Genomic DNA, 16627 nt, shown 5'->3' with positions numbered 1-16627 from the left:
TGTAACTCTGCCTTTAAATAAATAAATAAATATCTTTAAATATAAAATTGTGAGAATAATTGTGAGAAAAAGCAAACTACCTAATGTCAATAAAGGAATAGATCTAATATGTTAAGTTTCCAGGTTTACTTTGAATGTCAGTAAAAAAAAAAAAAAAATCCCATTGTTAGCTATACCACTCCTCTTCTGTTAACAGTTCCTCTAACAAATGCTCAGCAAGCTTTTCTAATGGTGGTACTCCTACTCTCCTTTACCCCGTGTTCATCCCCAAATATGCACATATTCTACCACTGGTGGGCTTTGATACCATTGATACCGTGATACCTAAGATTTTCACATACTGATATTGCCTACTGATGAGGCCATGCATTTTCTTTCAAATGCCTTATCTGTCCCAACAGAATTCCCCAGACTTCCTAGGTGCTACCAAAAAGGAAACCTTGGCTTTCTTTTTGGAGTAGCAAGTTCTAACTTTGACATTAGAATCTACCTTTCTCCATGGCATAGTGAAGTCTTTTCCAAAGGTTATTATTTTTACTATCTCAGTAGGAGAAAGGCCACACTCAACCTAGTTCAGAGAGTCAAATACATGATTTTCTGTGGTCACATTCTCCTACTCTCCTGACCTCTCCTGAAGAACTCTCCTGAACTCTCCCGTTCAGGGATTAAAGCTGCTGTATTGTAGGCCTCCATCCCATCTCTGAGTCCTGACTCAAGTCCTGACTACCTTAAGATCCAGCTACCCACTAACGCATCATGGGAAGCAACAGATCATGTTCCAAGTGTGTGGGACCCAGCCACCCTCATTGGAGACCTGGATGGAGTTCCGGACTCCTGGCTTTCTAGCACTGCCGTTTCAAGCATTTGGAGGAGTGAACTAGTGGATGTAAGAGTCTCTGTCTTTTTCTGTCTCTCTCTCCCTCTCTGTCTGTTACTCTGCCTTTCAAGTAGATGAAAATACTTTTTTGCAAGTAGGAAAACCACTGTTCTTCAAGAATTTAGACAAGGGCTATAAGCAATAATCAAATTTAAAAATGTCAATTATGCTCATATACTTTTTTGGACTCTTTATATTAGTTACCACAAATCAAGGAAAACATCTGATATTTGTCTTTCTGGGACTGACTTATTTCACTAAGTATAATAGTCACCAGTTGTATTCATTTTGTTGCAAAAGACAGGATTTCATTCTTTCTATGGCTGAGTAGTATTCCATTGTGTTTATATACCACAGTTTCTTTATGCAGTCATCAGCTAATGGACATTTGGGTTGATGTTGCAAAAAAATAACTTGCTAAAACTATGTGGTACCTCCCAATAAAAAAGAAAATCTCAAGTTTTACAGGTGGTTATCACCTTAAATTTTATCAAAGCACTTGGATATACTATGCAATTTGAGTCTCTGTATAACTAGCAAGAATTAAATACATATGAATATGAACAATAACATATTTATAAATCATTTTTCTAGACCTTACAAGTCCTTGAGTCTAAAGCCATTAGTGCATTCAAATTTATTGTAAGAAATTTTTTGCATCTTTTCTTTTTTTTAAATTAAAATTATTTAATTTTTACAAAAAATTAATATCACTACATAATAGATATAAAATGATGCATTTGACAGCCATTTCAAAAGACAAAATTTCTTCCTTTCAGATAAAAAACACCATGTAACAAACACCCTACTTATGTTGATCAAAATACATTTTCAAAATAAACACAATATCACAGAATAATTAATTTTAGCACTTAATCATAGTGCTTCTTAATCAATTTCTTAATTGTATCTCTATCCCAAACTATAACATTGGATACTCCTTTTTTAGATTTATTTATTTTTTATGCATTTTTTAACTTTTATTTAATGAATATAAATTTCCAAAGTATGGCTTATGGATTACAAAGGCTTCCCCCCCATAACGTCCCTCCCACCCACAACCCTCCCCTTTCCCACTCCCTCTCCCCTTCCATTCACATGAGGATTCATTTTCGATTCTCTTTATATACAGAAGATCAGTTTAGCATACATTAAGTAAAGATTTCAACAGTTTGCTCCCACACAGAAACATAAAGTGAAAAATAATAGATGATTTTTTAAATGATGATGAAATCAGATCAGACCTATTGTCATGTTTAATCCCAGTGAGAGTCAAGTTGGGAGTTGATAATTTCTTTTCTTTCTTTTTTTCTTTTTTTTTTTTTTTTTACAGAAGATCAGTTTAGTATACACTAAGTAAAGATTTCAACAGTTTGCACCCCCATAGAAACACAAAGTGAAATATATTGTTTGAGTACTCATTATAGCATTAAGTCTCAATGTACAGCACATTAAGGACAGAGATCCTACATGAGGAGTAAGTGCACAGTGACTCCTGTTGTTGACTTTACAAACTGACACTCCTGTTTATGGCATCAGTAATCTCCCTATGCTCCAGTCATGAGTTTCCAAGGCTATGGAAGCCCCTTGAGTTCTCCGACTTTGATCTTATTCCGACAGGGTCATAGTCAAAGTGGAAGTTCTCTCCTCCCTTCAGAGAAAGGTACCTCCTTCTTTGAAGACCTGTTCTTTCCACTGGGATCTCACTCACAGAGATCTTTCATTTAGGTGGTGGTGTTGTTGTTTGTTTGTTTGTTTGTTTTGCCAGAGTGTCTTGGCTTTCCATGCCTGAAATACTCTCATGGGCTTTTCAGCCAGATCCGAATGCCTTTAGGGCTGATTCTGAGGCCAGAGTGCTGTTTAGGACATCCGCCATTCTATGAGTCTGCTGAGTATCTTGCTTCCCATGTTGGATCACTCTCCCCTTTATTCTATCGGTTAGTATTAGCAGGTACTAGACTTGTTTATGTGCTCTCTTTGACTCTTAGTCCTTTCATTTTCTGCATCTTTTCACAAAGCTTTAGATTCAGCATCACACAAAAGATTAGTGACTATGCTTTTAGACTTACTACACCTGATTCAATAACAAAATTCAACTCTAAATTGAAATTCCATAATGAAACCTTAGTTAAGTAAATCTTGTTCGAGTAATTTCTTCTCAACATTATTATTAGTTAATGGGACTGTACCCTTTTCTGCAATGATTAAATTTAAATCTTTAAAACTTGCCATCGTGTACAGGCTGGAGAGAGGCCCAACAGTAATATTACAGGCCAGGATAGGTAATGCGACTTTGTTATCCATTTTTATGGGAGAAATTATAGAAAGTCCAAGTTCATGAAATTAGAAGTACACCTAACAGGCAAATCATGCCCAGGTGGGTTATATCCTACAGGGATGCCTAGGCCAACTCCAGGAGGTAAAACTGAAGAATCAATTTAAGAAGTTGACAGTAGGAGGTAAATTATTTAGCAAAACTATGTCTACAGCTAAAGTCAAAGAATAAGAAGTAACAGAAGAGACTAATGAAAGGAAGCCATAATTCACTGTAGAATGGAAGTTGTTTACTTGTAATGGCATTTAAATCAATCCTATTGCAAGAATGCCATCTTCATTTCATGGGGATGGGGCTGGTAGGATACCTTGTTCATTATTATAATGTCCTTTGCAGCCCTTTCTGTAATAAATTAATTCCATAAATTGTTTAATCACAACATATAATTGTGTGAAATTTGTTTTTCTTAATATATATGCTTTGAAAATCCATTTTCTTCCATTTAATCTACAAAAATTTAAGTGCCTATTGTATATCTGTCATGGTACTATGTGTTGGCATCCTAGTGATAAGACAAACTTGAATCTGTTCAAATGGAATAATCACTCTGATGCTAAAGGAAGCAAATGCATCTGGACTATGAAAATGGTTAAGAAGCATATACTTGGAAATATATGATAGAAAATAAAGAGTTTATTCTGAATAGGATAATCAGAGAAGTCTTTGAGGAGATGACATTTGAAATAGGACCTGAAAGCTAATGGTGAAATAACACACAAAACCTGGGAGAGGATAATCCCAAAGAGAAGAATCAATAAGAGCAAGCATCCTGACGTATCTTAGAGTTTATAAAAGCATATTTAAATTCAGCATTACAATTGCAAAGTGAACGACATTCTGTGTGAATCACTAAAGATAAAGGCAGTAACCACAGCATTCAGAGCTTGGATTACAGTAAGAAATTTGAGTTTCATTACAACTTTACCGAAGTCATAATTTTTCAAAAGAGGCCTACATTTTTGAAAGAGCATTCTACTTTCTGTACACAAACAAATTGCACGTAGGCAGGGGAATATGTACATATATGTAAATATCTGCAGAGCAATTGTCCACTTGACAGACAGCATGGCTTAGACCAGAATGATAGCTATGGAATGAGATGGGGAAAAATTTGTGGTTTAAAGCTATACACTGTGTGCAGATACAAAACTTGCTGATTGACTAATAGCTTTGATGAAATATGGTGAAAGAAAATGAGAATGCCTAGCTTGTTCACTTGCTTGCTTAAATAGATCTGATGAAATTAACTGAAACAGGGACAGTTGGATGAGAAACAGATAACTAGGTCAGTACATTTTGGACATGATAGCTTAGAGTCATCTATCAAATAGACAGTTGTATATACAAATATGGAACTCAATGTATGATCTGGCCTAGCAATATCAACATGAAACGGGAAAATTATCAGTGTTTGATGGTGTGTAAGTCAAGAGGCTGGATGATATCACATAGAGAAAGAGTATGAGAGGCAAAAAGAATAGATCTCAGAAAAGAAGGTTGAGGAACTGCAACACAAATCATTGAAGTAGATATAGGAGAAATTAGAGAAACTACAGAATAGATGAAGAAGAGAACTCCGCAGTATTAAAAACAATGAAAAACAGGAGTTGGTGGTGTGATGGCTGATAAAATGGAGTGTTTAAGGAATAGAGAGTACTTCACACGTGTAAGATCACTGATAAATCAAGAGAGATGAAGACAGATGCATCCATTGAAATTGACGACAGAATGATTTGGGGGACCTAGAAAATAGGTTTTAGTGATGTGAAAATCAAAGGGAGATTAGAATGGATTAGAATCTGAATCGGCTGGCGCCGCGGCTCACTAGGTTAATCCTCTGCCTAGCGGCGCCGGCACACCGGGTTGTAGTCCCGGTTGGGGCGCCGGATTCTGTCCCGGTTGCCCCTCTTCCAGGCCAGCTCTCTGCTGTGGCCAGGGAGTGCAGTGGAGGATGGCCCAGGTGCTTGGGCCCTGCACCCCATGGGAGACCAGGAAAAGCACCTGGCTCCTGGCTCCTGCCATCGGATCAGCGTGGTGCGCCGGCCGCAGCGCGCCGGCCGCGGCGGCCATTGGAGGGTGAACCAACGGCAAAGGAAGACCTTTCTCTCTGTCTCTCTCTCTCACTGTCCACTCTGCCTGTCAAAAAAAAAAAAAAAAAAAAAAAAAAAGAATCTGAATGGGAGGGGCTGGCATTGTGGGAACAATGAGTTAAGCCTTTACCCGCAACGCAGGCATCCTGTATGAGCACCAGTTCAAGTCCCAGCTGCTTAACTTCCAATCCAGCTTCCTGCTAATGCACCTGGGAAAGCAGAAGAAGATGGCCCAAGTGTTTGGCCCTCTGTACTCAAATGGGAAACTTGAATGGAGTTCAAGATTCCTGACTTCAGCTTGGCCCAGCCCTGGTCATTGTTGACATTTGGGGAGTAAGCAAGCATCAGGAAATCTCTCTCTCTCTCTCTTTCTCTCTCTCTCTCCCCCTCTGCAACTTAACATTTAAATAAATAAATAAATAAATCTTTAAATAATGAAGAAAAAAAAATTTTAAGCTATCTGCATTGGAGATAAGGGTGGATGATTTATGTGTGGATTGTTAATTTAAGTGACTTTGCTATGAAAATAAGCAGATTGATGAGTAGTAGCAAGGGGGCATTAACAGGAGTTTTTTTTTTTTTTTTAAGCATAAGGCATGGTAAAAATGTTTTAAATGTTGATGAGAATAGTTCTAAAGAAAATAAATTGATAACAATGGTAAGTTAAATGTCAGAGATGGTTTTAAAGGCAAGATCCTTGAAAGGGCAAGAGGGTGTGAGATCCACAGTCTCAATGCAGATTTCTTTTGACAGTGCAACAGATAGTTCTCCTGTTGACTAAAACCAGGAGACAATCAATGCACCTACAAATAGGGAATTTTGGTGGTGGGAAAATAAAACAGTTCCCCTCTGATAAAATTTGTGGTGGCTGGCACAGCAGATTAAATCACCTCCTGTGTATGGCAGCCAATATGAGCAACAGTTCAAGTTTACCTGTATGTATATATATGTGTATATATATATATATAAAATTATTCCCTGGTTTACCTGTATATATATTTATACATAATATTTATATATATTTATATATATAACCAGCGAATATATATATATATATAGGTTTGTGTGGTCAGGAGAGTTAGGAAGAGTTTGAAAAAGAAATGAGAAGGTCTGAAATTGTTTCCTTGGAAAGAGAGAGATTTGGTAAGGAAAGCGAGCAAAACTACAAATCAACATAAATTACCCTTTTAAATTTGCAATTGGTAATTTAAGCAGTTAACCCATGTATACTATTTTATTCTGTAATACTAAAAGGCAGAAAGGAGGCAAAAAAAAAAAAAAAACAACAACTAGATCCAATAAGGTTTAGAGGGCATTAGATTAGATAACTTAGTGTGTTCACAAATAAATAAATAATAGTGGTTCATTCATGGATAGGAAGAAAATGAAGACAGGAGGCAATGATGAATAATGAAAATGTAGTGAGGTAAGTGGGTTGGATGAAAGGTCTCAACATGGTGGAAGAATTGTAGCAGTGAGTTGAAAGTAAGGAAAATAATGACCATCTTGGGAAATATTTGATTTCATGATTTCTGATATGATGCTGTTATTAGTGATAATGGTGTGACCCAGGACATGACTTTGGGGATGAGTGGCTAAGGCTACTGGAATTAAAGGTCATAGTACATGAGGTAGGTATGAAGTGATGGACCAGTATGTATCACTGCATTTGATAGCCCCTTCACCAGGAATATGACAGGGCTAGAGGTAGGGAGTAGGTGAGACTTCAGTGAACAAAGAAAAATGACCAGGTAGTCATGGGGGAGAGCAGCAGAAATGAAACTTGAAAATCCTGAGGTTTGGGAAAGAAGAAGGGAAAAAGATGAAATTGTTTCAAAGCAGAATCAAGGAATCAGATAATACAATATCTCATCCTAGAGTAAGTGAGAAATAAACAGAAAAAGATTCCATTTGAGAGGTTCTTGGGGAAAATAGATTAATCCAGTTTTAGCTCAGAAGAGAATAACATAGAAGACTATGATGATCATAGATGAGGAATTTCAGGAAGCACAGGGAAAGGGTCTAGGAGAGAGAGAGGAGTTGCAGGATGTGCTACATTAGAAGTTGACAATGACTAATTATTAAACTAAGAAACTTGAAGCCAACACATACTCCACAAGGCATGGATTTCTTGTGCTTCCACAGGGAAAACCAAGAGTCTATTATGATGACCCTAGTTCTGGTAGTTCTAGTTTTAGGATATGGAGTGAATCAACAGAAACATAGTCCACAATGCTTTGAAGACCTGGTTATTGTTACCTCCTGCAGTTTCAGATAGCCACAGATATTCGGTTGCATCCATTTTATATATATTACAGATTTAAGCAATGGTGGGCTAAGCTCATCAATTGGAAGCATTTCATAATGCTTAAGTATTTTCTTACCTGTGTTAAATCCTTGCATTCCTTCCTAGAACTGAGGTGGCTTTAAAATTTAGTCAGGGTTTAGACTCTAGCTTAAACTTTTAACTTTATTTGTTTGGTTTCCAAATGAAACCACATATAATGTATTTTTCCTTTCACTGGTATACTTTAGAACTCTAACTCAGATGGTGTTGGGTTGTGGTATAACATCTAAAAGTAGCAATAGAAATACAATGACGTTACCTTATTAATTGCCTTTGACAGAGAATTATTACTTAAGTTTCTTCGTGAATCTAGTGAGATCTTAGGCAGAAACCTCCAAAATTTCTTTTTTTTTTTTTTTTTTTTTTTTTTTTGACAGGCAGAGTGGACAGTGAGAGAGAGAGACAGAGACAGAGAGAAAGGTCTTCTTTTGCCATTGGTTCACCCTCCAATGGCCGCCGCGGCCGGCGCGCTGCGGCTGGCGCACCGCGCTGATCCAAAGGCAGGAGCCAGGTGCTTCTCCTGGTCTCCCATGGGATGCAGGGCCCAAGCACTTGGGCCATCCTCCACTGCACTCCCTGGCCACAGCAGAGAGCTGGCCTGGAAGAGGGGCAACTGGGACAGAATCCGGCGCCCCGACCGGGACTAGAACCCGGTGTGCTGGCGCTGCAAGGCAGAGGATTAGCCTAGTGAGCCATGGCACTGGCCGAAACCTCCAAAATTTCAATCAAAACTGACACTCTCGTTGCTCCTCTACGAAGTCACCCTGAGAGGTGAGTGGTGCCCTGATGCCACGCCAATTATGCAGGCTTGGAACTGGATAGCTGCAGTGTCATCAGTGATGCCCTCTCAACCTATTGATTCCTCCCAGGAAATTTAAATCTCTGAACAGCAACTGCAAGTGCTAGGAAGAACTGCATAGTCAGTAATCTGAGTTCATCGAGTGTCCTAATCATAGCACAGGCTCATTTTTCCCTCTAATGTGATATCATTTTACTCATTTACATCAGACACCCTACCTCCATGGACTCTGCCTTGTCCCATTTGTGGCACAGGACTGAAGTAGAAAACAACTTCACTGAGGCTGTATTTTGAAGATAGCAAAGGATTTTAGGACAAATGGTTGGCTGTAATGAACTCTCAAGAAGACTACATATTTCTGGCCAGAACTTTCTCTTTTGTTCTTTTTTGTTATCTAGTAAGAATACCTATTCTTGCAAATATAAAGTATAAGCAGAAACTGCTAATACCTCATGAAAGAGGTGATGTTTAAACTAGGGCAGGAGCTCTGAGAATACAAAGACAGTCTGAAAACTCAGTGTTTGCGAATGTGTGCACGCCTGAAGAAAAGATGGTATATTAAGGAAGAGACTGCAAGATTCATGTGGTCATAATGAGGTTGGGGAGATATTTGTGTGTGTGCATGTGTGTGCATTTTCAAAAAGAGGAAACATACCTGAAGTTAGGAGTTAACACATAAAAAAGTAAATCTCAATGGGTCACTTTTCTCAAGTTAATTGATTCGATTTTTTAAAAAATAGCAATTTCATCATATGATTACATTGATGATTGTTTAATTATAATGATAAACTAGGTCAGAAGAAACGATAAACTTAGTTTCAGCAACTCATTATCAGTATTTCCTACTTACCATTAATTTCTTTACAAATAAATAAAAAAAACACAAATTCTTCCTCTTTTTAGCTTTTTACAATGTGCACTAACAGTTCTTGGATTTAGCCTCTAAGTCTTATGTGAGTAATCTGAAGTGGATAGATTTCTATAACCTCTGTACCTTTTAAAAAATTATTTATTTGCAGGGCCAGCGCTGTGGTGTACTAGGTTAATCCTCCGCCTCCGGTACCAGCATCCCATATGGGCGCCGGTTCTAGTCCCAGTTGCTCCTCTTCCAATTCAGCTCTCTGCTGTGGCCTGGGAAAGCAGTGGAAGATGGCCCAAGTGCTTGGGCCCCTGCACCCACATGGGAGACCAGGAAGAAGCACCTGGCTCCTGGCTTCGGATCAGCGCACTTCCGGCCATTGCGGCCATTTGGGGAGTGAACCAAAGGAAGGAACACCTTTCTCTCTGTCTTTATCTCTCACTGTCCGTAACTCTACCTGTCAGATCAAAAAATAAAATCTTTAAAAATTATTTATTTGTTATAAATGAAAGGCAGAAAGACAGAAACAGAGAGCAATCTCTCATCCACTGGCTCACTGCCCACGTGCCTACAACAGTTGGGCATGCCCCAGGCTAAAGCCAAGAACATGGAACTCAATCTGGGTCTCTCCCATGGGTAGCAGGGATTCAAGTACTTGAACCATCATCTGCTGACTCCCAGGTTGCACATTAGAAGGAATCTGGAATAGGGAATGGAATTGGGACTCCAAACCATCCCAAGTGTTCTCTTAACCTCAGTGACAAGCAGCCACCCCTATAAAACTGCCTTAACTAAATTGGGTAGTTAGTTCAAATGCATGCACATTCATGCAGTTATTCAAGTCACTTATTTAACCTCTTATTTTAGTAGAATTCCTCTATCTACTATATTGAAGTAAAAAGAATGTGTGTGTGTGTGTGTGCGCACACACACTTACAAATTGCACTATCTTCAAAGAACATAAAAGTTCAGGGCACTCTGTGGGTATCCAGAAAACATTTGCTTATGTGTGCATTTGTTATTGTCTTCAAGCTGTTCACATTTAGTGGGCAAAACAGAAAAAATATGCATCTAATTCAATAAATGGTGGCCAAAGGTATTTCCTTTGGGAGAGTGAGTGGGGGCTGAAGTAATCTGGATCATTATGCCTGCAATAATTCTAACATTAATCAGATTGAAAAATTCTAGGAGCGCATAGGGAAAACCTCATTTCCCAAAACTGTTTGTCCATTTATGGCCCCATTGCATTTATGTGACTAAGAAGGAGTATTTCTGCATGACAAATATCTCTCCTTAAAACAAAATTTAAGGGGATTCCAAGATGGCTAAATGGGGAAAAGATGTGCTGATTATGACCAGGGGAAGGTAGCAGAAAAAAAAAACAGAGGAAAGTATTCCCAGAGGAGCATTGTAGAGAATTTTAAAGTGAAACTTCTACAGAAAGAAGAGGGATGCCATGGAGCAATGTGGATAGAACAGATGGAGCAACTGCGAGCAAGGACACCACACATGACTCCCACAGCCAGGGACTGGAAAACACAGCAACTGCTGAAAGCCAGGTGAGGGCAGACTGTGGCAGCCAATGTCAAGGGTGATATTGCATGAGGGAGAACCTGGCACACCACACTGAGTTTCAGTCCAGACAAATCTTTGCAAATATCTAAGGAAAAAAAAGAAAAAATACAGAAAAGTTAAAAACAGTGTTTGATATCTATGGGATATTATCAACCCTACATAGAAGTCTTAAAAGTCCCTGAAGGTATAGAAAGATAGAATTAATTAGATTGATTATTCAGTGAAATAATATTGGAAAACTTCCCTAATTTGGAGGAATAGGACATTCAAGTACAGGAAGCACATAAAACTCCTAATAGACCAGAAAGGATCTTCACCATGACACATTGTAATTAAACTTTCAACAGTAAAACATAAATAAAAGATTCTAAAATGTACATGAGAGAAATTCTGGATTACCTTCAGAGGATCTGCAATTACAATGACAACTGATTTCTCATCAGAAACCCTACAGGCAAGGAGAGAATGGAGGGACATAGTCCAAGTCTTAAAAGAAAAAACTTTTCAACCCAGAATACTGTACCCTGAAAAGCTCTCGTTTATGAATGAAAATGAAATAAAGACCTTCCATAACAAACAGAATTTGAAATAATTTGTCACCATTCATCCAGCCTTACAAATGAGGCTTAAGTATGTGCTACACACAGAAACACAGAAAGATAATCATCATTATGAAAGAATGTGAAGACAGAAAATCTCCCAATAAAAGTACAAAGGAAATCCAAAGCAAACAATAGGAATATTTATAGAAAAATGACAGTTCAAGTCATTACTTTTCGATAGTAAACTTGAATGTAAATGGCCTAAATTCTCCAATTAAAATACAGACTGGATGAATGAATTAAAAAACAAGACCTCATCTAATTACTGCCTACAAGAAACACACCTCAGAAACAAAGATGCGTGCAGACTCTAAGTGAAAGGATGGAAAAAGATATTCCATGCTAATGGAAAGCAAAAATGAGCAAGTGTAGCTATCTAATATGAAACAAAATAGACTTTAACACAAAAACTCTTAAAAGAGTCAAAGAAGAGTGTTATGTAATGATTAGGGGTTCAATCAACAGGAAAATGTGACTATAGTAAATGTATATGCACCCATTTACAGGGTAACTGTCTACTTAAAGAAAGATTAATGGATCTAAAGGAAGACATAGACTCCAATACAATAGTAATGCAGAACTTTACCACCCTACTTTCAGCAATGGACAGATTCACTAGACAGAAAGTCAACATAGAAACAACAGAGCTAATTGACACTAAGACCCAATGGACCTAACTGATATCTACAGAACTTTTCATCCCACTGTTAAGATTACATGTTCTTTTCATCAGTGCATGGAACTTTCTCTAGGATACATCATACACTATGCTATTAAGCAAGTCTCAGCAAATTAAAAAAAATCATACCATGTGTCTTTTCTCACCACAATGGAATGAAGCTGGAAATTAACAATTTAAGAATCTCTAGAAAAAAATGCAAACATATGGAGACTAAATAGTATACTTCTGAATGAACAGTGGATCATAAAAGAAACCAAAGGAGGAATCAGAAAATTTCTGGAAATGAATGAAGACAATACAGTGTACCTAAATTATGGGAAACAATAAAAGCTATGTTAAGAGGGATGGTTATAGCAATTGGTGCCTATATCAATAAATTGGGAAGTTAACAAATAAATGAGCTACCAATGCATCTCAAAAACCTAGAAAAGCAACAATAAGCCAAACCCCAAATTAGTAGGAGGTAATAAATAATTAAAATCAGGGAAGAAATAAACAAAATTGAAACCCTCACAAAAAATACAAAATATCAATAAATGAAGGGCTGCTTTTTTGAAAAAATAAGCAAAACTGATACACAATTGGACCAACTAGAAAAAAAAAAAGAGTGAGAAGAACCAAATGAATAGAATAAGAGATAAAAAAGGAAATGTAAGAACAGATACCACAGAAATGAAAAGAGTCATCACCAGAAGTTGCTACAAAGAGCCGTATGCCAACAAATTAGGAAACTCAAAAGAAATGAGTAGATTGCTGGTCACATACAATCTACTAAATTGAGTCATTAAGACACCAAAAGCCTAAACAGACCAATAACCAATACAGAGATAGAATCAGTAATAAAAATCCTTGCAACAAAGAAAAACCAGGACCAGATGACTTCATTGTTGACTTTCTTTTTTTATTTTTATTTATTTATTTATTTATTTATTTTATTTTTTGACAGGCGGAGTGGACAGTGAGAGAGAGAGACAGAGAGAAAGGTCTTCCTTTGCCATTAGTTCACCCTCCAATGGCCGCCGCGGCCGGCGCGCTGCGGCCGGCACACCGCACTGATCCGATGGCAGGAGCCAGGTACTTCTCCTGGTCTCCCATGGGGTGCAGGGCCCAAGGACTTGGGCCATCCTCCACTGCACTCCCTGGCCACAGCAGAGAGCTGGCTTGAAAGAGGGGCAACCGGGACAGAATCTGGCACCCCGACCGGGACTAGAACCCGGTGTGCTGGCGCCCCAAGGTGGAGGATTAGCGTAGTGAGCCGCGGCAACTGCCATTGTTAACTTTCTATAACACATTTAAAAGGAACTAATTCCCTAACTGTGCACCAAAAAGGAAACCTGTTGAAGTGAAATGGACACTATGAGAAACAGTGACTTGATCAGCCCTTGTCCTGACTGTTGATCAACAACTTAATACTTTATCCCTTTTAGTATTTTTTTGTTCTACTTAATACTATTGGTTGAACTCTGTAATTAACATACAATTATTCTTAGGTGTTTAAATTTAACTGAAAAGTGATCCCTGTTAAATATAGGAGTGTGAATAAGAGAGGGAAGAGATGTACAATTTGGGACATGCTCAAGCTGACTAGCCCCAAATGGTGGAGTTAGAAACATGCCAGGGGATTCCAATACAATCCCATCAAGGTGGCATGTACCAATGCCATCTCACTAGTCAAAGTGACCAGTGTCAGTTCACAATTGATCATAATGATGGGATTAAGAGTCAAAGGGATCACACAAACAAGACTAGTGTCTGCTAATACTAACTGATAGAATTAAAAAGGAGAGAATGATCCAACTAGGGAAGTGGGATACACAGCATACTCATAGAGACTCATAGAATGGCAGATGACCTAAACAGCACTCTGGCCTCAGAATGAGCCCTTAAGGCATTCAGATCTGGCTGAAGAGCCCATGAGAGTATTTGAGGCATGGAAAGCCAAGACACTCTGGCCAAAAAACAAACAAACAAACCTAAATGAAAGATCTCTGCGAGTGAGATCCCAGTGGTAAGAATGGGCCACCAGAGAAGAAGGTGCCTTTCTCAGAAGGGAGGAGAACTTCCACTTTGACTATGACCTTGTCTTAATAAGGTCGGAGTTGGAGAATTCAAGAGGCTTCTATAGCCTTGGCAACTCATGAGAAGAGCCTAGGGTGATTACTGACAGCAGCTTACTGACGCCATAAATAAGAGTGTCAATTGTTAAATCAACAACGAGAGTCACTGTGCACTTACTCACCATGTAGGATCTCTGTCCTTAATATGTTGTACAATGTGAATTAATGCTATAACTAGCACTCAAACAGTACTTCACACTTTGTGTTTCTGTGTGGGTGCCAACTGTTGAAATCTTTACTTAATATATATACTAAATTGATCTTCTGTATATAAAGATAATTGAAATTGAATCTTGATGTGAATGGAATGGGAGAGTTGGGGGTGGGAGGGAAGTTATGAGGGGGGAAAAGCCATTGTAATCCATAAGCTGTACTTTTGAAATTTATATTTATTAAATAAATGTTAAAAAAGAACTAATTCCAATTCTTCTCAAGCTATTGAAAATAATGAAAAGGAGGGAATCCTCCCAAACTCCATCTATGAGGCGAGTATCATCTTAATTCCCAAACCAGAAAAAGTTGCAGCAGAGAAAGAGAACTATAGACCAATATTCCTGATGAACAGAGATGCAAAAATCCTCAAAAAATACTAGCTAATTGAATCCAACAACTCATCAGAAAGATCATTCACCTATACCAAATGGTATTTATCCCTGGTTGCAGGCTTGGTTCAACATTTACAAATCAATCAAGGTGATATATTAACAAATTGAGGAACAAAAGCCATATGAATCTGCATCTCAATAGATGCAGAGAAAACATTTGATAAAATACAATATCTGTTCATGATGAAAACTTTAAGCAAATTAGGTATTGAAGGAACATTCCTGAATACTATCAAAGCAATATATGACAAACCCATAGCCAGCATCTTATTGAATGGGGAAAAATTGGAAGCATTCCTACTAAGATTCAGAACAAGACTAGGATATCCACTCTCACCATTGCTACTCAGTATAATCCTGGAAGTTTTCACCAGAGCCATTAGGCAATAAAAAGAAATTAAAGAGATACAAATAAAGAAGGAGGAAGTCAAACTCTCCCTGTTTATAGATGACATGATTCTATAGATTTATAAGGGAGCCAGAAGACTCTACTAAGAGACTATTAGAGCTCATGGAAGAGTTTGGTAAAGTAGTATGATATACAATCAACACACAAAATCAACAGCCTTTGTATACACAAATAATGCCATAATTGAGAAAGAACTTCAAAGATCAATCCCATTTGCAATAGCTACAAAAAATTAAATACTTTTAAATAAATTTAACCAAGGATGGCAAAGATCTCTATGACAAAAATCACAGAACAGTAATTAATTATAATTAATTATATCAATTAATTATAAATAATTAATGGATTGGAAGAATCAATAGCATCAAAATATCCATACTACTGAAAACAATTTATAGATTCAAAATGATCCCAATCAAAATGCCAATGACATTAGTCTCAGATCTAGAAAAAAATGAAGCTAAAAATTCACATGGGAACAAAAGAGACCCCAAATAGCTAAAACAGTCTTATATAACAAAAATAAACCTGGAGACATCACATTACCAGATTTTAAGGCATACTACAGGGAAGTTATAATCAAAATTGCCTGGCATTGGAAAAAAAATAGACATGTAGACAAATGGAACAGAACAGAAATCAATCCACATATCTGCAACCAACTTATCTTTGACAAAGGAGCTAAAATCAATCCCTGAGAAAGGATAATCTTTTCAAGAAATGTTGCTGGGAACACTGTATCTCCACATTTAGAAATATGAAAGACCCCTACCTTACACCTTATACTAAAATCCACTCAAAATGGATCAAAGACCTAAAACTATGATTCAATACCATCAAATTACTAGAGAATATTACAGAAACTCAGCAAGATATTGGCATAGGCAAAGAGCTCTTAGAAAAGACCCCAGAGTCACAGGCAATCAAAACCAAAATTTACAAATGAGAATACATCAAGCTGAGAAGCTCCTACACTACAAAAGAAACATTCAGCAAAGTGAAGAGACAATTCTTATTAAAAGTAAGCTTTTAATAAGAATAACCAGCCTGCATGTGTCAGAGACATAGAGACTCTTTTTCAAGCTATCGTGGTGGCTTAGTTCTGGCTACTTTAACAAAGCACATTAGACAGGATGGGAGAAAAATACTTGCAAACTACGCAACTGATAAAGGATTCATATCCAGAATCTATAAAGGGCTCAAGAAACTCAATAACAACAAAACAAACAATCAAATTAAGAAATGGGCAAAGGAGTTGAACAGGCTGTTTTGACGAGAGGAAATCCAAATGGCCAAATGGACACATGAAAAAAATGCTTAGGATCACTAG

General features: G+C 37.6%; 1 pseudogene; it reads left to right on the top strand.

The window, feature by feature from the left end:
* Positions 1 to 8343: 8343 nt before the first annotated feature.
* The window catches only part of LOC100342712 (60 kDa heat shock protein, mitochondrial-like), a 137502-nt pseudogene continuing 129218 nt past the window's right edge, over positions 8344 to 16627 (top strand).

The sequence above is a fragment of the Oryctolagus cuniculus genome, chromosome 14 (assembly GCF_051225735.1).
Source record: "Oryctolagus cuniculus isolate XC-2025 breed Fujian yellow rabbit chromosome 14, ASM5122573v1, whole genome shotgun sequence".
NCBI lineage: Eukaryota > Metazoa > Chordata > Mammalia > Lagomorpha > Leporidae > Oryctolagus > Oryctolagus cuniculus.
Note: the sequence above shows the minus strand (reverse complement) of the source record. Positions and strands in the feature narration are given on the sequence as shown.